This window comes from Danio rerio, chromosome 4 (assembly GCF_052040795.2).
Source record: "Danio rerio strain M-AB ecotype USA chromosome 4, GRCz13ab, whole genome shotgun sequence".
Taxonomy (NCBI): Eukaryota; Metazoa; Chordata; class Actinopteri; order Cypriniformes; family Danionidae; genus Danio; species Danio rerio.
The window spans coordinates 78,030,861-78,057,230 of NC_141024.2; the positions used below are offsets into that span (position 1 = coordinate 78,030,861).

General features: G+C 39.4%; 1 protein-coding gene and 5 non-coding genes across 11 annotated transcripts in view; all 6 read left to right on the plus strand.

Moving 5' to 3' along the window:
- znf1086 (zinc finger protein 1086) overlaps positions 1-26,370 on the plus strand; it is an 893,143-nt gene that overhangs the window by 730,546 nt on the left and 136,227 nt on the right. The window contains exon 1 of one of the 5 annotated variants that reach the window (XM_087248998.1): positions 26,245-26,284. The exons of the other annotated variants lie outside the window; for them this stretch is intronic. The gene's annotated coding sequence lies outside the window, so the exon portion shown is untranslated. Of the gene's footprint in view, positions 1-26,244; positions 26,285-26,370 lie in introns of those variants that run through there. 5 annotated transcript variants of the gene reach the window in all.
- Positions 1-26,370, plus strand: part of si:dkey-220a11.5 — a 765,979-nt gene that overhangs the window by 322,777 nt on the left and 416,832 nt on the right. The window lies entirely within an intron of this gene.
- trnas-cga (transfer RNA serine (anticodon CGA)) lies at positions 17,063-17,144 on the plus strand. The gene has a single exon. It is a non-coding gene; the product is annotated as a tRNA-Ser (tRNA).
- Positions 20,112-20,184, plus strand: trnak-uuu (transfer RNA lysine (anticodon UUU)). Its single transcript has one exon. It is a non-coding gene; the product is annotated as a tRNA-Lys (tRNA).
- trnas-aga (transfer RNA serine (anticodon AGA)) lies at positions 20,306-20,387 on the plus strand. The gene has a single exon. It is a non-coding gene; the product is annotated as a tRNA-Ser (tRNA).
- On the plus strand, positions 22,178-22,250 carry trnak-uuu (transfer RNA lysine (anticodon UUU)). Its single transcript has one exon. It is a non-coding gene; the product is annotated as a tRNA-Lys (tRNA).

The following is a 26,370-nucleotide window of genomic DNA, read 5'->3' on the forward strand; positions in this document are numbered from 1 at the left end:
TCTGCAGCGCTTTAACAGTGATGACTGTGTGAAAGCAGCGCTGAACTAACACTCTAATAATCCTCTACTGTTGATCAAATGAGCATGAGCTGACATTGACTGTTAAAGTCTCTTGTGTTGAGGAGAATGTCTTCATTGCACTGAGAGAATAAAGAGTAATAATGTCTGATCTCTTCTAGAAACACATGATCATATAAATGCTGCAGTATAGTCAGGTGTGTGTGCAGATGATCTACCTGAGAACAGCAGGTGGTGTGTGTTCACTACTAAATGCTGCTGGTGGAGCCATAGACACGTCACTCTTCAGCGACACACAGCTGGGCTCTGCTTCTGCTCTCCTCCTCTTATGTGAGCTGAAACAGAGGAGATTAGAGTTCAGCACTGCACACACTGAAGTCAACACACCAGATATTACTCAATTTATGAAATCACTTTATGAAACACTTGAAATGGCAGCTAATGATCCAAAAGGTGACAATGAAGAATCAAAGCGCTTTAACAGTGATGAATGTGTGAAAGCAGCGCTGTACAGCAGTATTCACAGCTCAGCTACAGGCTTGGCACACCATTTTTTTTTCCTTTCATTTACTTGGATCTCCTCATAACTGGTTAGTGGTGTCTGTGCGCCTCCATCTTCAGATCTGAGATGTTCAGGTCTGGGCTCTGGGCACTCCAGCACATTCACAGCAGACACTGCTCTGTTCCCCTGCGGGAGGGGAACTTCAATGCTATTTGTAAAACTTCCACTATGGGGATTTTGTTCAGAAAGCCAATTGTCTGAAAGAGTATATAATTGGGCCAATGAAATGCCAATAAGTTGGCAGCGTCAGCTTTTGCAGCTGATGCTCGTTGCAATCAATTTTGCAATATAAGCACAGAGAGAGCAAAGCTGAGGCATCCTTTTCTCTTCAGAGACTTCAACAGCCTTCTGAGAGAGTCAATGAGGGTTCCTCCTGCTGATCTACAGCGATTTTGAGGGCAGTTCATGCTGTCACTGCGATGGCATGTCTGTTGCCAATTAAGATCACGGCTAACCCTTGCAAAAGGTCGAACCACCCCAGCTGTCCCCTGCACCACAGTGGCCACTCGGGCAAATCTGAGGATTCCAGTGGGAGACTATCCACCGCGCCCGGGCCTGTTTACCTCCTGCTCTTTCAAGCGCTCCATCCAAGGTTAATATAAGAACCGATCCGTCCAAACAGATGGTAGCCCTTACACTCAATGACACCGGGGACCAGACGTCCACTGCTGCATCAGAGGGTGGGCTTTAATTGTTCAATGAATATCCAGACCCTCTCCCCCCCTCCAGGCAGGTGAGCCCTGTCACAGATCCTGAAATGGACATGTTAGCCGGGGTTTCCCGGGCTGCTTCGGCTGTGGGGTTGGAGATGGTTTATCCCTGAGCTCCGCAGTTGGACCGACTAAATGGGTGCTACGTTGAGGACAAGAAGCCAAGCCTTTGAAACCTTATGTCCCCTTCTTCCCGGAGGTGCACATTAGGCTCACGCAGTCTTGGAATCCCACTGAGCTACATACATTTGCTGCTTCTAGCCGAGGGCACCAGCCACGAGAGCTGCCCCCACCTCCGGTGAAGCGACTGGTTAGCACGGGCCAGCCCTTCGCGATGGCTCATTTGCACATTTAGACTCGGCTATGTGATTCAGTTTACAAAACAGCCTCCCAAGTTCACGGGTGTGTATTTCACCAGGGTCAGCTCCCTGTCCGCCCCTGTCTTGGGAAAGGAGATTGCTGTCCTCCTGGCGAAGGATGCAATCAAGCCGGTCCCTCCAACCTAAATGATGAGTGGGTTTTACAGGCCGTACTTAATCATGCCCAAAAAGAGCGGTGGGTCACGGCCAATTCTAGATCTGTGTTTTAAACCGCTGTCTGCACAAGAAGCCGTTCAGAATGCTAATGAGGAGGTGAAAGTTGTATGATGGGCATTGAGGTATGTAGTGTTTGTCAGTTGCTTTGTGATGCATTAAAAAAAAAAGTGTAACGTGTGGCATGGATCAGTCCAGTGCAGTGCCCAGGCTGCCATGCCTACATTACACTTTACCCTGTGAATTTAGTACATGTAAGTAGTTTTTTTTTTCTTTTTTTTCCCTCTTCTTCTTTTTTTTTTTTTCCTTCATACTTGTTCTTTTTTAATCTCTTTTTGGACTGGTCAAGATATAAATATATATGGTCAAAATATAATAATAATAATTTATGTATAATAATAATAATAATAAACATAAAAATAATATAAATAATAATAATAAAATGAATAAATAACATTGATAAAGACTGAAAGGGGAACAAATACAACAAAAGGGAAAGTAAAGAAGTATATAAAGACCGAATTATGATGTGGGAAAGTATTAATAAATTTTATACTGAATATACTTTTTTTTCCTATTGATTTATTTATTTTAAATTAGATTTAATATTAGATTTTTTTCCCTTTTTTTCTCCTTATCTCTACCTGACCCCCTCTCTGGAAGGTGGAAGACATTCTGAATTCCAAGCCACTTGGCTACATATCCTCTGACGTCGCAGACTTGGACCCAGTGACTCCCAACCTGCTCCTTATGGGCCAACATGATGCCTCACTTCCTCTGTATGACTCCAACAACTCTGTCAGTAAAGTTCCCTGCTTAGGAGTGCCCTGCAGAGATTACTCCAAGGCCCTCAGCAATGATTCAGCGGAGGAATCAGATGCTGGCCCGTTACGTTGTAGGTCTGCCCACTGGTCAGCCTGTGTTCTAGGTATAGGTGCCTGCTATGCGCGATCCCATATGTTTATACAGCCACAATGCAGTGACCCCTCACAGGTGGACCCATGTCTTCCCTCACCGCTAACCATATTATATTCGTATGTGTACTCCCCGTTCTCAAGGTTAGTCCATATGCTCTTTTGCCACCATATCTCCCCACTTTGGTAGCAGATGGCCTCCGCAGCGTCCTCCCTATCAGGACTGAACGCTTTTCCAACGTACTGTGGTATTTAATTTCCTAGTATTGTCTAGAGCAGGGGTGTCAAACTCAATTCCTGGAGGGCCGAAGCCCTGCACAGTTTAGTTCCAACCCTGCTCCAACACACTTACCTGTAGGTTTCAAACAAGCCAGAAGGACTTAATTAGTTTGATCAGGTGTGTTTAATTAGGGTTGGAACTAAACTGTGCAGAGCTGCGGCCCTTTTGGAAGTGAGTTTGACACCTGTGGTCTAGACGCTTTGCGGCTCCCGAAAAATATATCTAAATTTTGAAATCTTCTGTTGAAGTGGGATAAGTAAGGGCCATGGAACATGTTGGAAGACCGCGCCTCTAGTGATGCAGGTGCGCTCACACTCTCTTTTGCATGGCAAACCTCTCATCGGGGCAAGGTAAGGTGCAGTCATTAAGGCGTTTTCCAGAGATTTTTCCATAGTGGAAGTTTTCCACATAGCATTTCCGTTCCCCTCCTTCTGGAGGGGAACTTTAATGCTATGTTCCTTCTGCATAATGATTGCCCCTTAGCTGTGGGTTTATTTCTCTTTAGCTAAAAAAGAAAGCCTCAGCTTTGCTCTTTTTGTGCTTATATTGCCAAATTGATTAATATTATGATAAAGGAAGCCCTAACCCATGTCTCCTGGGTGCAAAATGTAAAGACGATCCGAGACAGTGTAGATCAGATCCCATGTAATAATGGAATAGAGTCATACAGCTTTTCTTCAGCTTACTGCCTTCATGATCAGACCTCACCACAGTGAAATGATCTGCTCCAGTCCATCTGGATGAACTTCTATATTATATAACTCGATTGAATTAGATTAAATTGAAAGATCAAATTCTTGTGTGAATACTTATTTATATCTGCATAGTTGTCCAAATTGATGTTGAGTGTTTTAAAAATGAATGCCTGTTCATACAGGATGATCTAATGAGGCTCAGTGCTGTTTCAATAGTGAAGAGCTGTTCACTGTTCCTGTCAACAAATGTCACTGTCTGGCCTTGAACCTGGATCTTTGGTGTGGAGACTGGTGTGTGTACCACTGAGCCACAGGGGCAGTTATTTTGGACCCAAACGAAAACATTTCAAGCGGGAATGCAGAAAACAAGGATTTATTAAAAAAAGATCAACTTAGATTCTTCTCAAAAATGAGGTAGCAAAACAGGCAACTTAGCGTCTTTTCAGATTGAGGTATACAAAATATTCTAACAGTGGCTCAGTCTACTAGACATAGCTCAGGAGATCAGGGATGACTCAAAAACCGAGCGAGGAACACAGACAAAGTGACAACTTAAATACACAGGCTGGAATAAGACACAGGTGATCAAAGTTAGGTAAACAAGAACACACAAGGAAGAATAGTGGCAGGGGGAAACACAGGGACCTCTAGGGCAGGGTTTTTCAAAGTCTAAGACAGTGGGCCTCCCTTTTGACACAACTTATCCATTGGCGCCCCCCTCCTCCCAAACACGCACGCACGCACGCACGCACGCACGCACACACACACACACACACACACATATATATATATATATATATATATATATATATATATATATATATATATATATATATATATATATATATATATATACAGTATATATAAAGACACAGACAGATGTCAGACTGTTAACTCACTTTTATCATCATTTGCATGAAAGTGCAATTATTTACAGAGTAATAACAAGTATTTTAATATAACGTTTTTAAAACTAGGATGATGGTTCAATATGAATAGAACTGTCCATCCCAGTCAAAACAGTGGAAGTTTAGTGGGTCTCATGCTGTCATTAGCCAAAATATTTTGACAAACCACACATAAAGGTCGTGGTTCATCAGCTGGTCCTGTCCACGTAAATCATAAACTCAAATACTGATCATCATATCGTTGTCTTTTGGGTTTAAGCCCTGAACTTAAAGGCTTTTGTGGCGAGGGGGCGTGGCCGAGCGCCGTGGGAACGGAGTGAGGCCACCATGTAAGCACCTGCCTCAGATCCCACGGAAGGAGCTCTGGATCATAAAAGGAGGAACAAGGGCAGAGGAAGCCGAGAGAGGACCGGACCCGGACATATTTTACTTTTGCTTTCAGTTTGACGGCAGTCTCCGTGAGGATCTGCCGTCCGTGTGTTTTGGTTTAGACAGAGCTGCCGTCACTGTCATTAATAAATCACTTTAAAACTGCGTCGGTTCTCCGCCTCCTTCCCGGCGGCCAAAGGGCCGTGAACTTCATTACAGCTTTGAATCGGGGTGGGTCTCAGAAACCGACCCATTGTATTAGCAGGCACATAATAAACGTTTAAATATAATAAAAAATACATACAATAATTAAACTTAATTATTATATTTTTATTATATTATATTTTTCCCGCGCCTCCCCTGACATGCTCTGGCGCCCCCCAGGGGAGGCGCGCCTCACACTTTGAAAACCCCTGCTCTAGGGGAATGGATACAAATTGCAGGATGGTGTCAACAAACTCCAATAATGTCTAGCTGCAAACCTAACTGCCTTCAGATCGATGTTGTCACATGCTGGGATCAAAGCAAGGAACAACAGAGACAAGGATCCAAGTGCAGGTAAAATAAGATTATGTTTAAGGCAAACAGGCACAAACAGAAGAGGCTGGTACGAAAAGGGCAATCCAAAAACGTGGTGAAAAACTGGCACAAGGTCAAAATAGGCAGCAAACAGGATCCAACAATTAACAAGGCTAAGGTCAAAAACAAACAGGCAAACCAAAGAAATGCAAACATATATTAGAAAGTGCATGCTAAACTGGTGTATGTGTGGTGGATAAATAGTCTAAATGATCAGTGATCACAAGTCTCCGCTGTGTGTGTCTCATCAGCCGTAATCAGCAACTGGTGTGTGTCTCATCATCCTGATAGGATTTGTAGTTCCTAAACAAGACATATGTAGTTCACCAGTGATCTGTCAGGAGTGGATTGCTTAGTTTAGAAATTCTGACAGTATTTTACATGTCTTTGTTTATTTTTAATGGGTATGAATAGTAGATATTCAGTCTGTCCAGTTCATTGCAGCTGCTGGCCTTTCACAATCTCCTGTTGTGCTGTCAGGTTCACATATTTAAGAATTGGCCCAAGTATCTGCATTAGTAAAGAATGACTGAAGTAAAGAATTCAGGAGCTTTGAATCTGTGTGTGTTTTCTTAAATAATATTATTAAATATCTAAACTCCTATATACTATAAAGCTGTGGTGGTCATGGGGGTGCAGAGAGCATGAAACTGATTCCTGTAAGACCCCAGTGACAGACGAGTCTCCGCATTAAACCCGTGGGCTAGTCGGAGGATCTGCTCACACCTGCACCTTCTCCATGATGGACGTCCAGTGTTCTCCAACCTCCGTCACCTAGACTGCAGAGAAGTTTAGCCAGAGGAGAAATGGTGGTGCCCAACTGAGCCTGCTTCCTCTCCAGGTTTTTCTTCTTTCACTTTGGTCAACTGGTGAAGATTGTTTCCTCCACTGTCCCCACTGGCTTGCTTGTTTTGGGTCTTGTGGGGCTGGACATTTACACTATTACACCGATCACCACTGCAGCAAACAAGTTTCCCAAAGTGTCTGACTTGACGGCTTCATGTTTAACGCAACTGGCTGATCTCGCTGACAGCTGTCTGCAGCCGTTATTAAAGCCAACACATCTAAAGTCTTTGAATACTGGCCCACATGTGAATTATGTTATCATGTTGTCAATATGGGCTACTGTATGCAGAAATGAGTACATCAGTGAGCTGTAAATGAGCGGTGCCAATGTTTTAGGGATAAAGTAAAATTAGTAGATTGTAGTTGTGTTATGATCTTTTGGACAAGCACATGCTCAGGGTTCATTTAAACTTGAGATGTAAATTACTTTTCTTTTTTTAACCCAACTTGGCTTTGTCTCTATTAGGCCTGTCGTCGTGCACCAGCCACACAATTTATAGCCTGTTTTACCGTGTATGTATTATAATAAAACTCCTAGTTCCTAAAGGTTCAGGACGCCCTGGAGTGCTGTTTTTGAGATGTTAATAGATTTGTGTGTTGAGCATCAGTTAAGACAACATTAGCTCCTGTCAGCTTTAATGTGGGGTAAACTGGATAATGTTGAGCTTTTGTCAACTAATTTCAGCTTCCGTGTTTACATTAGTTAATTTTTGTGGAGAAATCAAAATCTCTGCAAGCGCTCATCTGCAAGTAAAGTGATGATGTGTAGGTTTCTCATTATTATTCATAGCTGAGCTTTCTTATCCTATGAGAAGAGCCTGCTTCATAATTATTCATGAGAGCATGTGCTTTCTGATGACAGACTAATATGGACAGACCACAGACCTGCTAAGCTATGAGACAGCGCACGACACAGGATTTAGTGGTTCATGAAGGGTCATATGTGTTTGTAGCATGTGTTTCCCTGTGAGGCTTTATCCGTGCTGCTGTGTTCACACACATTTAAAATCCTCCAGATTACTGGCAGGGCTACTAGTTGGTATAGACCAGGCAGGAGACCTGTTGCACTGCTCCACTGTGTCTGCATTGAGACCTGGGGTTCAGGAGGAGAGAATTCCTCATTTATAGTGTTTAACATAAATATCTTCATAATGACAGAACACATTACCTATTGTATATGTAATGGTATTAAATTATTTTAACTTTGTAAATAAGCTATAAAATCATGTGTCTCCACACATTTTGTACAGTATTTTAATACATATCTAAAGCTGGTGAGCCCACTGACATGAGCCCTTCTTTCTCCCTTGCTCTGCCAGCCATGCCCACTCCTCTCTGCCTGCAGCTTCACGCCCATCATGGAGCATTTTTGGAAATAAATTTTGAGGTGGACTTGAACTGAAAGAGGGGGGTTTCAGGACCCTTTAAGCTTTACCATGAAATACATACAGTAAATACTTTCTCCTCTCTTTAATGTGGGTTGGGATTGTGTTTTCTCCTCAGTTCAAGCGGATTGTGAATCAATACTTTCCTCCTCCATTCTGCTATTTCAAGCACAAGATAAACATAAACGGCAAAACAAAATGGTTCCTCATACTAATATATGGATTTTGTTCCTTTAATTCTGCTGAGTTAATGTGTGCCCTGACAGCACCAGGCAAAAGCACCAGCTGCTCTCTTGTTGAGTTTAGTATCATATAGCCTGTACTTTATTTTAGGTTCCTCTGTGTGCAAGACCGAGAGAGAGAGAGAGAGCTGTGTCAGAGCTGAGCTCATTAATATTCATGACCACTCCAAATATGGTCCATAAGGACCTTTTTGGCCCGTTTCCGCTGAGTGGGCTGGTACGGTACGGCACGGGTCAGCTTTATCAGGCTTGTGTTTCCACTGCCAAAAGGGAACCAATGGTCTGTTTCTAAAAGGATTGAATGTCAGAAGCGCTTCAATATATAAAATATTATAATCACGCACACGTTATTATCATCAGCTCAAGAAGTTTGTTATTTCAAATACTTATTTCAAATACTCTCTGGAAAAATTGAAACCAACCTTCCTTTATTTTTGTTCTTCTAGCTTGTCCACGAGCTGCTGATGTATCTCTGTAAACCAATAGTGTTAAGCTGCGCATCTAGCTCCGCCTTATCCCTTTTGACAGTGGACACGGACATAAAAACGTACCGAACTATTCAGTGGAATTGGGCCATTTGAGTCTAGGGTTATTTATGAAGGAAGAAATAAGCATTTACAGTGGTCCCTTGTTAATCACGGGAGTTATGTTCTAAGAATAACCTACAATTGGTGAAATCCATGAAGTAGTGTGCTTTTTTTTACAATATAAAAGTTTTAAGACTGTAAAGGCCATTTCCACTGATTAGTACGGTATGATTTAATAAGCTTTTATACGTGTTTACACTGTCAAAAGGTACCCAAAAGCGAACTGGACCATACTACTTTTTGGTCATCCTTTGCAAGGGTTACCTAGCAGGACTCAAGGGTACTAACACTCACACGTTTCTCTCTTGCTTCGTAAACATTATGGGGAGATTATAGTGATCAAAGATTTATGTCAATTTGGCAAGCAGAACACATTCTGTACTGTTCAGGGGGGTATTCCAGAAAGCTGGGTTAACTTACCATCTGCTAAAACCTAAACTCTCGGTTGATTTACCCAAAACCTGCTTACCGCAAGTATGTTGGTTCCAAAACAGATGACAAGAGTTAGTTAAATCAACCTCCTGAAGATAACCGCGGGTTGATGCGCGTGCACGGCACACACCTGAAGGCATTTTCAGTAGATTGCCGAATTCACGAGTCACCACAGAAAGTCACGGTGAGAAAAAAAGGGCAACGCACTTTACAGAGGCAACGCTGGAGGTTTTAAACACAGAGATTACACATCTGCTTCAACGAAGGAAAGAAATATAGAATAAGAAATAGATAAGAAAATAAAAAATAAATAATAAGAAAATTTATTAGTTCATTAAATTACACATGCCACCCTCCATTTTATTGTAATGATAAATTAAACTACTCTTTAACATCCTTTTTGAGCATGTTGTGTAACCATTCATGCATTTATTTTTCTTGCCATTAATTTCTTAAGGCCACAATATGTGTATTGACTAATAAGGCTTATAGAAATTGTAATCTTTCTGGAGCTAGAACTCTGTAAAGTCATTAAACACAGAAACATTATCATAAAAGGTAATATTTAATTACTGGAGCTCTTTATTTAACACTCTAGAATATTCTTTCTGACATGCAGCTAATAGAAAGAGGCCTGTCTAACTGCTGTGTCCTATAATAAAGGCTCATCAGTGGTTGAGTTTTTGACTTAAACCACACACTCTGTCACTGCTGTTAGTGATTGTTGTCAGATAGCTTTAGGTTCTTTTTATTTTGCATGCAGACGAAGTTCCTTCTGCCTCAACTAACAAGCAGTGTAAAAATTTTCTGCACTTTTTTCATATTTGAATATTGCTCTTGGATCACAAAATCTTTTATCTACATATTTAAATTCTAAAGAAGCTGTATAAGGTCCATCTTCAAAGATAAAGTCACATGAGCATCACCTTAAGGTGAGAAATGTATATGAAAAATATGTTACACGTTGAAAGGTGCGTGTATAAAGCAGTGTACAAAATCATTCATTTTATTTCAGGAAATGAAGAAATTAAGAGACCAAACTATTTGATTAAACATAGTTTTTTGACTAATTATATATTTTTAGCACTCTTCCGTCTGTTTTGTCTGCTTGGGTCACTGAGATTTCCTCTGGGTCAGGCTGCAGGTACGTGTCATCGTATAAGGCAGAAAAGCTTATCTTTTGTCCTCCAGCAAGTAACAATGTAGTGCCCAGTAATGATTCTATTTTATAATACAAATATAATAAAAATAAACATTGTGTTAAGCAACATTTGATTTATAATTTTTTATTTTACTATATTTGTGTTATACACTTGAATCATTACTTCCTGAAAATCAGCCATTTAGCCTCAACATATAGTGATGAGGTGGGGTGTGTGATGAGCTGGTAAGTGGAAGCAGTAATGAGTTTAATAGTTGAAACACCAAAAGATTAAGGATAGAAAATTAAGTTGTACCTGCACACTTATACTTTGGACAAATTTTATATTATCAGTGTCCTTTAGTGACTGATGGAGCTTTAAAATCGGCTGCAATTAATGCACACAATAGCATTTAGAAAACCTGAAAAAAATATTATATTAAAAAATGTAGGTGTGTGTGCGTGAATGTATATATAAGAACGACGTCCTACATCTTAAATTATAGATATATTTTCCTACAAAAGACAAAGCACCCACTTATAATATTATACAGAAAAATGTGAGGGTGCAGAAGGAGAGAAAAAACACAAGATCTGTAAGTGAGATTCGAACTCGCTCTGTTGTGCGCTCCGTTGTTCTTTAGCGATGCACTGTCCACTACGCTATTCCCGTGCTCTGAAACATCTGTGTAATGATAAAGGTTTTTTAAATACATTAACATTATGAATTTGATTATGAAAATAACTATGCACTTATAACCCTCTCACAACGAAAAAACTTGTATCTGTGTGTCCACATCCATAAATATTCTCATCAAAAGAGCACGCAATGCTCAGTAAACTCTCTGAAACAGACAAACTCTGGAGCATAGCAACTTACTCTCTGAACATAACCTGCTCCGGAGCAGGTTATCTTCAGAGAGTAAGTTGCTATGGCTACTTAACATACCCAGAAGTTACCTCCGATTTTGGAACCAAAGTTGAGGTTATCCACCTACTTACTCTCAAACTTACCCGTGTATGTCACATAACCTGCTTTCTGGAACAGCCCCCAGGAGACGCAACACAGAGGTGATTGATTGACATGATCTACAGCCAATCAGGATGCAGAACACAAAGCTCTGTAAAAAAGCACGTCAAATTGCACAAAAAACATATGCACAACTGTGAAAGGTGAACCGTGTTACAGCGAGAGACCACTGTAAACCCATTACTGGACAGTTTTTAACTTCCCTAAGCCACATACCTACTATACTACAATCCAGCTTGTAATTATAGTACATATTATAGTGTTTTTGAACATTGTTGTCAGGATTGGGTTGTTTATAGTTGCTGTAATAGCAGAACAACTGTAGAATTGAAATAGGCTTTTTATAATAGGCATATGGGTCAAAAACACTACAGTACTGCTATAAATGACCATAGTATTGATTAATGTGGGAGTGGATACAGCTGAAGTGTCACTGCTTTTTCATTTATTTTCTTTTTTAATTAAACATTTTGATTGAAAAAACTACTTTTACAACATAATCACAGAAGATAAACAGCCAAAAAAGTTAAATTGACAACAAACAAGAGTTTAAATTGAGAGAAATAAAAGACAGCACATGCTCATGGTTTATTAGTAACAGTCAGTTTTATTAGATATGGCACATTGTGTTTTACAAAGGTGTGTTCAGTTTCTGTTTACATGTAAATCTGAATAAATAAACACACGTAATGCTCTTTATGACTTTAATTATCAACCAAAATACAAAAAAGCCAGATCTAAACCTTAGTAAAAACACAAGAGAATAAAGAGTAGTTTGTCAGTCTCATTCAATAAGCATTATAAGCACTGTGTCGTCAGCCAGTCATTTCCCATCATGCTTTTGGTGAGCGCAGTCAGTGGAGAGCAACTGCAGCCGACAGCTCAATCCGACACATCCACTCAATATTACCCTGATCAATATGTTGGACATAATGGTTAAACACTGAGACATTAGTACATGAAGATAAACTTAGCCCACACACACACACCCACACACACACACAGAGCAATAACCCTGTCTTGTAGACAATAATCATATTGAGGTACAGTGGGTTTTATATTCACACATTCAGACTTTCTCCTTCATATCATATAAGTGACCACGACCACCAAAGTACAAGTTCACAGTCAAATAAACGGTGCTAATGTTGTTTTGAAGTCATATTCACATCTGATTTCATACCAAATATTCCAAGTATCATGGTAAACACTATAGGGAGCGTGTCACAAGTCATTGACCGATAGTGTGAATGTAAAACCAACTTTCCCTCAATAATAATCATATGATGATGATGATGATGTGTAATGAGCACCATCAGGACTAATACCTGCTTTCACAACAGCAACTGTTACCCATGATGGCAGTGAAGAGTGTGATGTCCAGCAGAAACTCTAGCAGACACTGAGACACAATCACAGATGTGCAGTCATTGATCAGCCTTCATCATTCAGCAGAATAGATCAGCAGCTGTACACACTCACATCACGAGTAAACTAATGAAGGATTACAGCCATCAACACACATCATACATACCGGCTCAGATAAACCCCACACGCGTCCTCGAGTACTTCCAGCACCTTTACATTAACAGATTTAAAGGTTTTCGCTTTGCAGACGACGGACTCTGTGTCTAAAATGGCCACATTAACCCTTTGCTTTCACTTTGCTTTAAGAGGACCTGTGAAAAACAACACGGGTTGCCAGACCCCTGAAACCCCTTCCCCATTGCAAGCACACTCCTAACACAGCCTTCTGCGAGGTGTTAAGAGGAGTCAGAGCCACGGTGTCAACACATCTGGTCACCCGTCTTACTATCCTACATCTGGATAATGATTAAAACTTTATTTTTCTATAAATAAGTGTTTAGTGATGTTTGATGTTTAACTCGCAAACATTAACAGCACAGAGGAATAACATGGAAAAAGGAGTGAACCGTGACGCACCTGTGTTGCTAGTTTACAAGTCCATGAGGGTCCACAACGAATAATTTACAAAGAAATGAATTCCAATATATATATATATATACATATATATATATATATATATATATATATATATATATATATATATATATATATATATATATATTACACTAATATCTGTTTATAATCACTTTAATAACTTTTAAATAACACAAGCCTACAGACGGGAATAAACAGTGGACATGGCAACACTGCAGGCACACACACACACACTCACACACACATACCATGACCATGTGTTGCAGGCATTACTCGCGTGTTTGGGTTTCACTGTTCAGCCAAAAATAACCCCAGAGCAGCATTTAAACACACAGCACAGGCCTTATTCATGTCAACAGAGCAGGCTGATGGAGAAATATTCTGCAGATATTCATGAGTTTATTGTCTGTGCTGTCCTGTAAACTAATGTAGAAGACACAGAGATATAACACAGTTTGACTTTACTGAATTAAACTGTGAACATCTTTACTAAAACCAGCAAATTTTTCTGAACAACATAGAAAAGGGTTCACGATCACAACACCAGAGTAAAAGATCATATATCAGACACGTGTTCTGCTTACTGTGGTCACAGATTTACTCCACTGGTTTTATTGATACACAACTATTAATGCTAGATTTACTCCATTAATTACACTCGACTGTGACTTTCTCAGTATGTTCACTGCTAACTTATATTGTTCCTTACATTTGCAAATAAATACATTTTCTTATTGAATTTCGGTTCATCAAATGTTTCAGAAGTAACCCAACAATACAGAGTTAGATTATGCAGACATTATTTCTTTAATACGGTCAATCTGCATTTAGTTTATAATGGAACATCTGAATGTAAATGCAGCAGAGTCAGATGTGGAAGTGAGAGTAATGTAGTCTGTCAGCAGTGGGAGAACAGTATCAGTGCTCTGGACACTACACCCACATCTGTTATCATCAGTCAACACTGACATCTGCTGCTGCATTTCTGTAACTCTGTGTAGTGATCAGGCTTTCTACTGTTACTGTCCACTAAATGGCAGTAGAGTAGACATACAGATGCTGTATAGGAAATGGTCAAAACAACAATGAAGCTGTGGAAACAATAACTGCTGCAAACCAGGGGGCTGTTCCAGAAAGCAGGTTATGTGACATACCCGGGTAAGTTTGAGAGTAAGTAGGTGGATAACCTCAACTTTGGTTCCAAAATCGGAGGTAACTTCTGGGTATGTTAAGTAGCCATAGCAACTTACTCTCTGAACATAACCTGCTCCGGAGGAGGTTATGTTCAGAGAGTAAGTTGCTATGTTCCAGAGTTTGTCTGTTTCAGAGAGTTTACTGAGCATTGCGTGCTCTTTTGATGAGAATATTTATGGATGTGGACACACAGATACAAGTTTTTTCGTTGTGAGAGGGTTATAAGTGCATATTTTTTCATAACCAAATTCATAATGTTAATGTATTTAACAAACCTTTTTTAAATCAAATGTGACAAACCGCGGGTCTGCGCTTACCATAAAAAACATTCAGTGCAGCTCTTTGTATTCGCGTCAGGGCATTTTAGGCAACTGTACAATGTGGCAGCATGAGCACCTGTACAGTATGCCTGGCACTGAACAGTTTTTTACACTTTTGTACAGTTACTTGGTCATAAAGCGCTGCGTATCATTACACAGTTGATTCAGAGCACGGCAATAGTGTAGTGGACAGTGTGTTGTTAATGAACCACAGAGCTCACAGCGGAGCGAGTTCAAATCTAGTAGGAAAATATACCTATAATTTAAGGTGTAGGACGTCGTTCATATGTATACATTCACGCACACACACCTACATTGTTTTATATAATATTTTTTTCAGGGTTTCCAAATGCTATTGTGTGCATTAATTGCAGCCAATTTTAAAGCTCCATCAGTCACTAAAGGACACTGATAATATGAAATCTGTCCATAGTATAAATGTGCAGGTACAACTTAATTTTCTGTCCTCAATCTTTTGGTGTTTCAACTATTAAACTCATTACTGCTTCATCCTACCAACACATATGGGATGACCCCACCTCATCAGTATATGTTGAGGCTGTATAACACAAATATAGTAAAAAATAAATAAATAAATAAAGCAAATGTTGCTTTACACAATGTTTATTCTTATTATATTTGTATTATACAATAGAATCATTACTAGGCACTACATTGTTACTTGCTGGAGGACAAAAGATCCCCTTTTCTGCCTTATACGATGACACGCTATCTGCAGCCTGACCCAGAGGAAATCTCAGTGACCCAAGCAGACAAAAGAGATGGAAGAGTGCTGAGAAATATAATTTGTCAAAAAACTGTTTAATCAAATATTTTGGTCTGTTCATTTCTTCATTTCCTGAAATAAATTGAATGAATTTTTTACACTGCTTTATACACGCACCTTTCAACGTGTAACATATATATAAATTTCTCACCTTAAGGTGATGCTCATGTGACTTTATTTATATTTGAAGATGGACCTTATACAGCTACTTAAGAATTTAAAGTGTATATATATATATATATATATATATATATATATATATATATATATATATATATATATATATATATTTTTTTTTTTTTTTTTTTTTTTTTTTGTGATCCAAGAGCAATATTCAAATATGGAAAAGTGCAGACAAATTCTTACACTGCTTGTTAGTTGAAGCAGAAGGAACTTCGTCTGCATGCAAAATAAAAAGCATAAAAAAACCTAAAGCTACCTGACAACAATCACTTACAACAGTGACAGAGTGTGTGGTTTAAGTCAAAAACTTAGCAGTTAGACAAAAAAAAAAGCAGTTAGACAGGCCTCTTTCCATTAGCTGCATGACAGAAAGAATATTCTAGAGTGTTAAATAAAGAGCTCCAGTAATTAAATATTACCTTTTAGGAGAATGTTTCTGTGTTTAATGACTTTGGACAGAGTTCTAGCTCCATAAAGATTACAATTTCTATAAGCCTTATTAGTCAATACACATATTGTGGCCTTAAGAAATTAATGGCAAGAAAAATAAATGCATGAATGGTTACACAACATACTCAAAAGGATGTTAAAGAGAAGTTTAATTGTTCATTACAATGAATAAAATGGAGGGTGCCACGTGTAATTTAATGAACTAACAAACTTTCTTATTATTTATTTTTTCTTTTCTTATCTTTTTCTTATTCTATATTTATTTCCTTCGTTGAAGCAGATGTGTAATCTCTGTGATTAAAACCTCCAGCTTCGCCTCTGCGTTGCCTTTTTTCTCACCGTGACTTTCTATGGTGACTCATGAATTCGGCGATCTACTGAAAATGCCTTCAGTTGTGTGCCGTGCACGTGCATTAACCCGCGGTTATCTTCAGGAGGTTGATTTAACTAACTCTTATCACCTGTTTTGGAACCAACATACTCGCGGTAAGCAGGTTTTGGGTAAATCAACCGAAAGTTCAGGGTTTAGCAGATGGTATGTTTACCCAGCTTTCTGGAATACCCCCCTGATGTCTACACCTACAACAACCATTAACCCAAACCTCACAGTAAACTGTTGTGTTTTAGCAACATCTACACCAACCATAAACCTAAACCCCACCTCACAGTAAACTTTTGTGTGCCGTAAAGGTCTGCGCCCACAACAACCCTACACTTTGCCTGCTTGTAAAGCCAAGCCATGGAGCCTGGATAGCTCAGTCAGTAGAGCATCACACTTTTAATGTGAGGGTCCAGGGTTCAAGTCCCTGTTTGGGCGTATAAGGCTCTTTTTGTGGAGCCACAGCTTATGCCGTTGAGATGTCGCTTGCTGAAAGATTTATCTGCATGCACAACAAGTGTACTAGACATGAGGACATGGCAGTCCAAGCAGTCTTGTAGTCGTGGCCGAGTGGTTAAGGCGATGGACTCGAAATCCATTGGGGTCTCCCCGCGCAGGTTCGAACCCTGCCGACTACGTCCAGGCAGTGCGCAGGATTTCGTTTGTGACATTCCATGATTGTTTGCAACTACATTCTTTCTTGGGAAAAGGGTTGTGCTGGAAGGGAAAAGCACCAAAAATAAAATGGCAGCGCATGCTAACTGACTGCTCTGGGGGCCTTCAATTTTTAAAGACATATGACAGAGAGTGAAGGGCCAGTGGCTTTCGCGTAGCTCGTCGTGATAGTATAGTGGTTAGTACTCTGCGTTGTGGCCGCAGCAACCCCGGTTCGAATCTGGGTCATGGCAGATTTTTCAAGGTGACGTTGGAGTTGCACTCTGTGTTGCCATTCGTAATCTCGTTGTAATCTTGTCAACCTTAAAGTAACCTGTTGTGTTTTAGCAACATCCACACCAACCATAAGCTTAAAACCCCATCTCACGGTAAACTTTAGTGTACTGTAAAGGTCTGCGCCGACCACAACCCAAACCTTGCCTACTTGTGAAATACTGTTGTGGAGCCTGGATAGCTCAGTTGGTAGAGCATCAGACTTTTAATCTGAGGGTCCAGGATTCAAGTCCCTGTTCGGGCGTATGACGCTCATTTTGTGGAGCCACAGCTTTTGACGTTGAGCTATCGCTTGATGAAAGTTTCATCTGGATGCACAATATGTGTACTAAGCATAAAGAAATGGCATGAAGGCAGTCTTGTAGTCGTGGCCGAGTGGTTTAGGCGATCGACTAGAAATCCATTGGGGTCTCCCCGCGCAGGTTCAAATCCTGGTGACTACGTCCTCCTCGTTTTTAAATTTGCAGCAGTCATCAATTGTTTGCATTTCCATTGTTTCTTGGGAAAAGCGTTGTGCTGGTAGGAGGAGAAAAACAACAGAGTCTTCTCACTGAAGAGAAAGGGGCTTATCACAGGGACGAACATACCACACATAGATCACAACGGCTGTTTCGTACCTCGCCGTGATCGTATAGTGGTTAGTCCTCTGCGTTGTGGCCGCAGCAACCCCGGTTCGAATCCGGGTCACGGCAGGTTATTCAAGGTGACATTGGTGTCGCACTCTGTGTTGCCATCCGTTATCTCCAGCCTTCTTTTAGTGCAGGCTGTGCTAATGGCACGTCCTGAATGTTTACGTTTCCTAAAGTGTGGAAGACTAGGGATATGATATAAGAGAAATAGGATCTTTGATGCCAGCATGCTGTGTAGATAAGTACTGATCAAGTCACGCTTCTAAGGCATGGAAGGAATCTTTTCAATTGTTGAGTGTCCATTCATTGCCACAACATCAGAAAGACATTCTGCAGTTATCATTGATCTATTTAATGTCTCCTACATGACATGAAGTCCAAACTATTGTGTTGTACTGATGTCTACACCTACAACAACCATAAACCCAACCTCAAAGTAACCTGTCGTGTTTTAGCAACATCCACACCAACCATAAGCTTAAAACCCCATCTCACGGTAAACTTTAGTGTACTGTAAAGGTCTGCGCCGACCACAACCCAAACATTGCCTACTTGTAAATTACTGTTGTGGAGCCCGGATAACTCAGTCGGTAGAGCATCAGACTTTTAATCTGAGGGTCCAGGGTTCAAGTCCCTGTTCGGGCGTATGACGCTCATTTTGTGGAGCCACAGCTTTTGACATTGAGCTATCGCTTGATGAAAGTTTCATCTGGATGCACAATATGTGTACTAAGCATAAAGAAACGGCATGAAGGCAGCATTGTAGTCGTGGCCGAGTGGTTAAGGCGATTGAGAGAACATTTTGTCCTCTTTTTAGTGTGCTTGCAGCTACGTGCAGAAGTGCTTGTGGTTTTGTGTATATGTATGTGTGTGTCAGAAATATGAGGCCATGATCTGGTTTCAGTCTTGCAGGTGTTAGAAATATGAGACCATGGTCTGGTTTCATTTCGCAGCTTCACCCACGCTGGAAAATTCCACTGTGCTCAGATATGAAATATGCTGATTCATGTTTAGTCAAAATGCTGTATGACTTGCCCATATATGGAGCGCCTTTATGCTCTTAGCCCTTGTGTATAAATACCCCTGCCCATCCTGTGTTTGTCAGACTAGCAGAATAAACCATTCTAACTACAGTTTGGTCTCTTCTCCTGTCTCGAAGTCGACTTGCTGAACTTCGCTGAATCTGGTGCCTAATTTAGGGGAATCTTACAGCGATGGACTAGGATTCCATTGGGGTCTCCCCGCGCAGGTTAGAATCCTGCTGACTACGTCCTCCCCGTTTTTAAATTTGCAGCAGTCATCAATTGTTTGCATTTCCATTGTTTCTTGGGAAAAGCGTTGTGCTGGTAGGAGGAGAAAAACAACAGAGTCTTCTTACTGAAGAGAAAGGGGCTTATCACAGGGACGAACATACCACACATAGGTCACAACGGCTGCTTCGTACCTCGCCGTGATCGTATAGTGGTTAGTACTCTGCGTTGTGGCTGCAGCAACCCCGGTTTGAGTCCGGGACACGGTAGGATTTTCAAGGTGACATTGGTGTCGCACTCTGTGTTGCCATCCATTATCTCCAGCCTTCTTTTAGTGCAGGCTGTGCTAATGGCACGTCCTGAATGTTTACGTTTCCTAAAGTGTGAAAGACTAGGGATATGATATAAGAGAAATAGAATCTTTGATGCCAGCATGCTGTGTAGATAAGTACTGATCAAGTCACGCTTCTAAGGCATGGAAGGAATATTTTCAATTGTTGAGTGTCCATTCATTGCCACAACAGCAGAAAGACATTATGCAGTTATCATTGATCTATTTAATGTCTCCTACGTGACATGAAGTCCAAACTATTGTGTTGTACTGATGTCTACACCTACAAAAACCATAAACCCAACCTCAAAGTAACCTGTCGTGTTTTAGCAACATCCACACCAACCATAAGCTTAAAACCCCATCTCACAGTAAACATTAGTGTACTGTAAAGGTCTGCGCCGACCACAACCCAAACATTGCCTACTTGTAAACTACTGTTGTGGAGCCTGGATAGCTCAGTTGGTAGAGCATCAGACTTTTAATCTGAGGGTCCAGGGTTCAAGTCCCTGTTCGGGCGTATGATGCTCATTTTGTGGAGCCACAGCTTTTGCCGTTGAGCTATCGCTTGATGAAAGTTTCATCTGGATGCACAATATGTGTACTAGGTATAAAAAAGAAGTGACAGTACATGCAGTCTTGTAGTCGTGGCCGAGTGGTTAAGGCGATGGACTAGAAATCCATTGGGGTCTCCCCGCGCAGGTTCGAATCCTGTTGACTACGTCCTCCCCGTTTTTAAATTTGCAGCAGTCATCAATTGTTTGCATTTCCATTGTTTCTTGGGAAAAGTGTTGTGCTGGTAGGAGTAGAAAAACAACAGAGTCTTCTCACTGAAGAGAAAGGGGCTTATCACAGGGAGGAACATACCACACGACGGTCACAACGGCTGTTTCGTAGCTCGCCGTGATCGTATAGTGGTTAGTACTCTGCGTTGTGGCCGCAGCAACCCCGCTTCGAATCCGGGTCACGACAGGTTTTTCAAGGTGACATTGGTGTCGCACTCTGTGTTGCCATCCATTATCTCCAGCCTTCTTTTAGTGCAGGCTGTGCTAATGGCACGTTCTGAATGTTTACGTTTCCTAAAGTGTGGAAGACTAGGGAAATGATATAAGAGAAATAGGATCTTTGATGCCAGCATGCTGTGTAGATAAGTACTGATCAAGTCACGCTTCTAAGGCATGGAAGGAATCTTTTCAATTGTTGAGTGTCCATTCATTGCCACAACAGCAGAAAGACATTCTGCAGTTATCATTGATCTATTTAATGTCTCCTACATGACATGAAGTCCAAACTATTGTGTTGTACTGATGTCTACACCTACAACAACCATAAACCCAACCTCAAAGTAACCTGTCGTGTTTTAGCAACATCCACACCAACCATAAGCTTAAAACCCCATCTCACGGTAAACTTTAGTGTACTGTAAAGGTCTGCGCCGACCACAACCCTAAACCTTGCCTACATGTTTAATTCTATTGTAGAGCCCGAATAGCTCAGTTGGTATAGCATTAGACTTTTAATCTGAGGGTCCAGGGTTCAAGTCCATGTTTGAGCATGTAAGGCTCATTTTGTGGAGCCACAGCTTTTGCCGTTGAGCTATCGCTTGATGAATGTTTCATCTGGATGCACAATACGTGTACTAGGCATGAAGACATGGAAGTTCCAGCAGTCTTGTAGTTGTGGCCGAGTTGTTAAGGCAATGGACTAGAAATCCATTGGGGTCTCCCCGCGCAGGTTCGAATCCTGCTGACTACGTCCTCCCCGTTTTTAAATTTGCAGCAGTCATCAATTGTTTGCATTTCCATTGTTTCTTGGGAAAAGCGTTGTGCTGGTAGGAGGAGAAAAACAACAGAGTCTTCTCACTGAAGAGAAAGGGGCTTATCACAGGGACGAACATATCACACATAGGTCACAACGGCTGTTTTGTACCTTGACGTGATTGTATAGTGGTTAGTACTCTGCGTTGTGGCCGCAGCAACCCCGGTTCGAGTCCGGGACACGGCAGGATTTTCAAGGTGACATTGGTGTCGCACTCTGTGTTGCCATCCGTTATCTCCAGCCTTCTTTTAGTGCAGGCTGTGCTAATGGCACGTCCTGAATGTTTACGTTTCCTAAAGTGTGGAAGACTAGGGATATGATATAAGAGAAATAGAATCTTTGATATCAGCATGCTGTGTAGATAAGTACTGATCAAGTCATGCTTCTAAGGCATGGAAGGAATCTTTTCAATTGTTGAGTGTCCATTCATTGCCACAACAGCAGAAAGACATTCTGCAGTTATCATTGATCTATTTAATGTGTCCTACACGACATGAAGTCCAAACTATTGTGTTGTACTGATGTCTACACCTACAAAAACCATAAACTCAACCTCAAAGTAACCTGTCGTGTTTTAGCAACATCCACACCAACCATAAGCTTAAAACCCCATCTCACGGTAAACTTTAGTGTACTGTAAAGGTCTGCGCCGACCACAACCCAAACCTTGCCTACTTGTAAGTTACTGTTGTGAAGCCTGGATAGCTCAGTCGGTAGAGCATCAGACTTTTAATCTGAGGGTCCAGGGTTCAAGTCCCTGTTCGGGCGTATGACGCTCATTTTGTGGAGCCACAGCTTTTGCCGTTGAGCTATCGCTTGATGGAATTTTCATCTGGATGCACAATATGTGTACTAGGCATAAAGAAATGGCAGTACAGGCAGTCTTGTAGTCGTGGCCGAGTGGTTAAGGCGATGGACTAGAAATCCATTGGGGTCTCCCCGCGCAGGTTAGAATCCTTTGCCACAACAGCAGAAAGACATTCTGCAGTTATCATTGATCTATTTAATGTCTCCTACATGACATGAAGTCCAAACTAATTCACTTTAGACTGTGGGGGAAACCGGAGCACCCGGAGGAAACCAACGCGAATGCAGGGAGAACATGCAAACTCCACACAGAAACGCCAACTGAACCGAGGCTCGAACCAGCGACCTTCTTGCTGTGAGGGGACAGCACTACCTACTGCCCCACTGCTTCGACCAGCATAAAAATGTACATGAATAAATCACAATTTAAATGTTTTTAAATGTCATTTAATTATCAATAAATCAATGCATTACAAATACATTGTAAATGTATAAATAAATAGACACTTTTATTACTGTATTATTATTTAATTCATGTTTTAAAGGCTGATTAATCAAACAGTAAAAATTGTATTAATAAATCACAAAACACATTTTAAACAGCTTTTTAAATAAGCATTTGGCAAATTCTTTTCTCCCTATTTGCTGTTTGGTTTTCTTTTTCTTTTGCCACATGCTTTTCTCAAATTGAAAATGAATCAGGTTAAAAATGGCTCTGCTGTAATGAGCTATTGTTTTCCTCTCTTAGGAAAAAAAGACAGTTAACAGTTTTATCTAGATTAAATGACCTTGGTAATAAAGATTTTCTTGGAGATATAGAACAAAATAAACTTCGTATTTTGCCATCAGAGTTGGATGACAACTATACAGAGAAAGCTAAAGGAGCTTTACGATCTAGAGTGAAATGGATAGAGGAGGGGGAGAAAAATTCTTCATATATATTTTTTTTAATTTAGTAAAGCATAGACAATCTTCAAAAACTATTAATCAACTTAGTATAACAACTTAGTGATGATCACATCTATTCATATTATTATGTAAGTCAAAATTTAATGAGAGTGATTGTGACTTTTTCTTTTCCTTTTTAAAAGATAAAAGTTCCTATTATAGATAACAGCTTCCGAGAAATGATGGAATCTGACATTGTTATCTCTGAACTTGATGTTACTATTTCTAAAATATCCAATGGAAAATCCCCAGGTAACAGGCCAGAGATGAGATTTTTAGTTTTTGAAGCACTTAAGGAATGTATAGAGAAAGAGAACTATCGACTTCTATGAAGCAGGGTTTAATCATTTAGTTCCAAAGCCAAGCAAAGACCAATTATTTTTAAATAATTGGAGACGCATAACTCTTTTGTCCAATGATTTTAAATTGCTCTCTCATGTATTTGCCAATAGACTCAAAAAAGGTATAGGCGAGATAATTAATGAAACACAATTAGCTTTCATTAAAGTGAGAAGTATTTACAATCATATCAGACTGATAGTTCATATGCTCGATTATAGGTATTTAATTCCTCAGACAAGTTTATTTCTATTTCTAGACTTTTTTAAGTCATTTGATACCCTTGAGCATCCTTTTTTGTCTTTAGAAAGTCTTTAGAAACTTTTGGGTTTAGTCCGAGCTTTTGTTGGGTAATTTTCATGTTCTATACTGATATATTCAGTAGTAAATCTCTGAATTCAGGATCATCTCCTGGAGTTTACATCAAAAGAGGAATCCATCAAGGATGTCCCATCTCACCTTTTCTTTTTAATATAGCTGTTGAACTTATGTAATTATATTTAAAAAATTCAGAGCACACTTTAGGTATTGATATACTTGGTAGGACTTTTAGTTTAAGTCAGTTTGCTGATGACACTCTATTAATTCTTAAAAATAGGGAGGTGCTCCCTTTAGCTCTTGTCAAAATCTCTGTTTCCTAAAGCTTCTGAATTCACCTTAAACCTAAGAAAATGTGGAATATTGACTATTCAGAATTGTACTTTAAGAGAATTAGAGGGTATTCTAGTAAAAGAAGAAGTTAAATATTTGGGAGTTACCATCACCAAAAATTCTGTTAACCCTTAAAGACCTAGAGGTATTTTGTGGGCACCTAATGGGCCTATATTATTATTTTTTTTAAAAGCAGTTTTATTTTTATTTTAGCAGTCAGCCTCAAGTGTCATATATCATTTTGAACAGGAGAACCTGAAGTTTCAATCTGTATCATTTAATAGAGAATGTGCAAATTTTAATATTAAAATGGAAGGTATGAAAAAAATCCCTAAATCATTGGCTAGCTAGAGACCTTTCCATATAGGGTAAAATTCTTTTGACTGGGATTATCTAAAATTATATATTTAACTTTTCCCTTATATACTCCTCCTAAAATAGTTAAATCTATTAATTAAATATTATTTAAATTTATTTGTAAAAATAAAACACATTATTTACGTAAGAATTATATGATCAAAGAGTTTGAATATGGAGGTTTAAAAGCAATCGATTTTGAATGTCTTCATGGCACTTTTAGAGTTAAATGGTTAAAAGAGTGTTTAGCTAAGCCTTATTCAATATTGTATCATATCCCAAATAATTTGTTTAAAAAAATGGTGGCCTTGAATTTGTATTAAGATATGATTATGATTGTTCAAAACTTCCTTTGAAGCTGTCTACTTTTCATAAGCAAGCACTACTTTTTTGGAAAATGATATTTACCCATAATTTTCCCCTCATAAATCCACTCTTTGAAATAAAAGGGCTGTTATTATTAACAGGAAATCATTGTTTAGAGGTGACTGGTACAATAAAGGCATTATATTTATTAATGATTTGTTAGATGTAAATGGACTGCTTTCTCATAACAAATTTTTAAATAAATATAGAGTTAAAATCACAGATAAAGGTTATATTGAAATTTGCGAGGCTATACCTATTGCTTTGTTTAGGTTAATTCAAAGTAATTGTTTTGATCTCCCATTTATACTTATAACTTTTCTTCCATTTTTAAAAATATCAAATGTTGATATTTTCGATGGTAAATGTAACATCAAGCTTATTTACAAACAATTTAAACGCTTATCATTGGTGATTTTAAGTGTCATCATCTAGGAGTTGTTAAACCCTTAGTAGAGGACAAAGCTTTTACCTTTTATCTTAAATATCCTGTAGCACCCAAGGTTAAGGAAACTCATTACAGAATTGTATTCAGGATATATCCTGTGAATTAGTTTATTCAAAAAAACTCTGATGTTGACAAGTGTAGCTTCTGCTTAAATCTTCCAGAAACACTCGATCACTTATTTTTTTCTTGTGAAATTACTTTTAAATTCTGGTTTGACATCCATCCTTGGCTTTCATTAAAGATGATTTCAGTCCCCCCTATTGTTTTAGAAGATATTTTATTTTACAAAGCTGATTTACATTGTTCTTTCTCTGATGTTGTGAACTTTATTTTAATGAGTGCTGACCCTCTTTCAGGTGTTTTCTTTCTGAGGTAGAGAAAGTGGCTCAAAGCTTCAAATACTTCAGAAATCAAAGTAAAATAACTGAAGCTCTCTGTACTTTATTTTTTAAAACACTTATTGTCATAATGTTTTGTTTTTCTTTTGATGTAGATCTTTTGTTGCAGTTGTAACAAATTAAATTTATTTTATATATTTTAATGTTAAATATGCCTTGCGATGTTGACTGTTCCCTGTTTTGTGATGTAAACTTTTTTGCAACAATAAAAAAAAAACACTTAAACTTAGTGGATTAAACAAGTTTTTCAAAATTGTTTTAAAATGTTTGGATTAAAAGTTTTGATCAACTTCAAATTCTAAATGTCGATGTATATGAGAGACAGCAGATATGTTGTGTAAAGTGGAAAACGAGGGAGAAATTGATCATGTCCTGACTGCAACAGTAAGTGGCCAAAAAAAAACTGAACAAAAAAGACTTTTATTTTGGTGTGGTGTGTGACGTCATTAGGCTGCGCCGCTTCCGCGCTGCAGTTCAACTGGAGGAAGGTTTGTTTCACAACTTTACACATATAAACCGATTGATTAAAGTTTCAGGTTTTTCTTCCAATATGACATACCTGCTGTTGACTTTT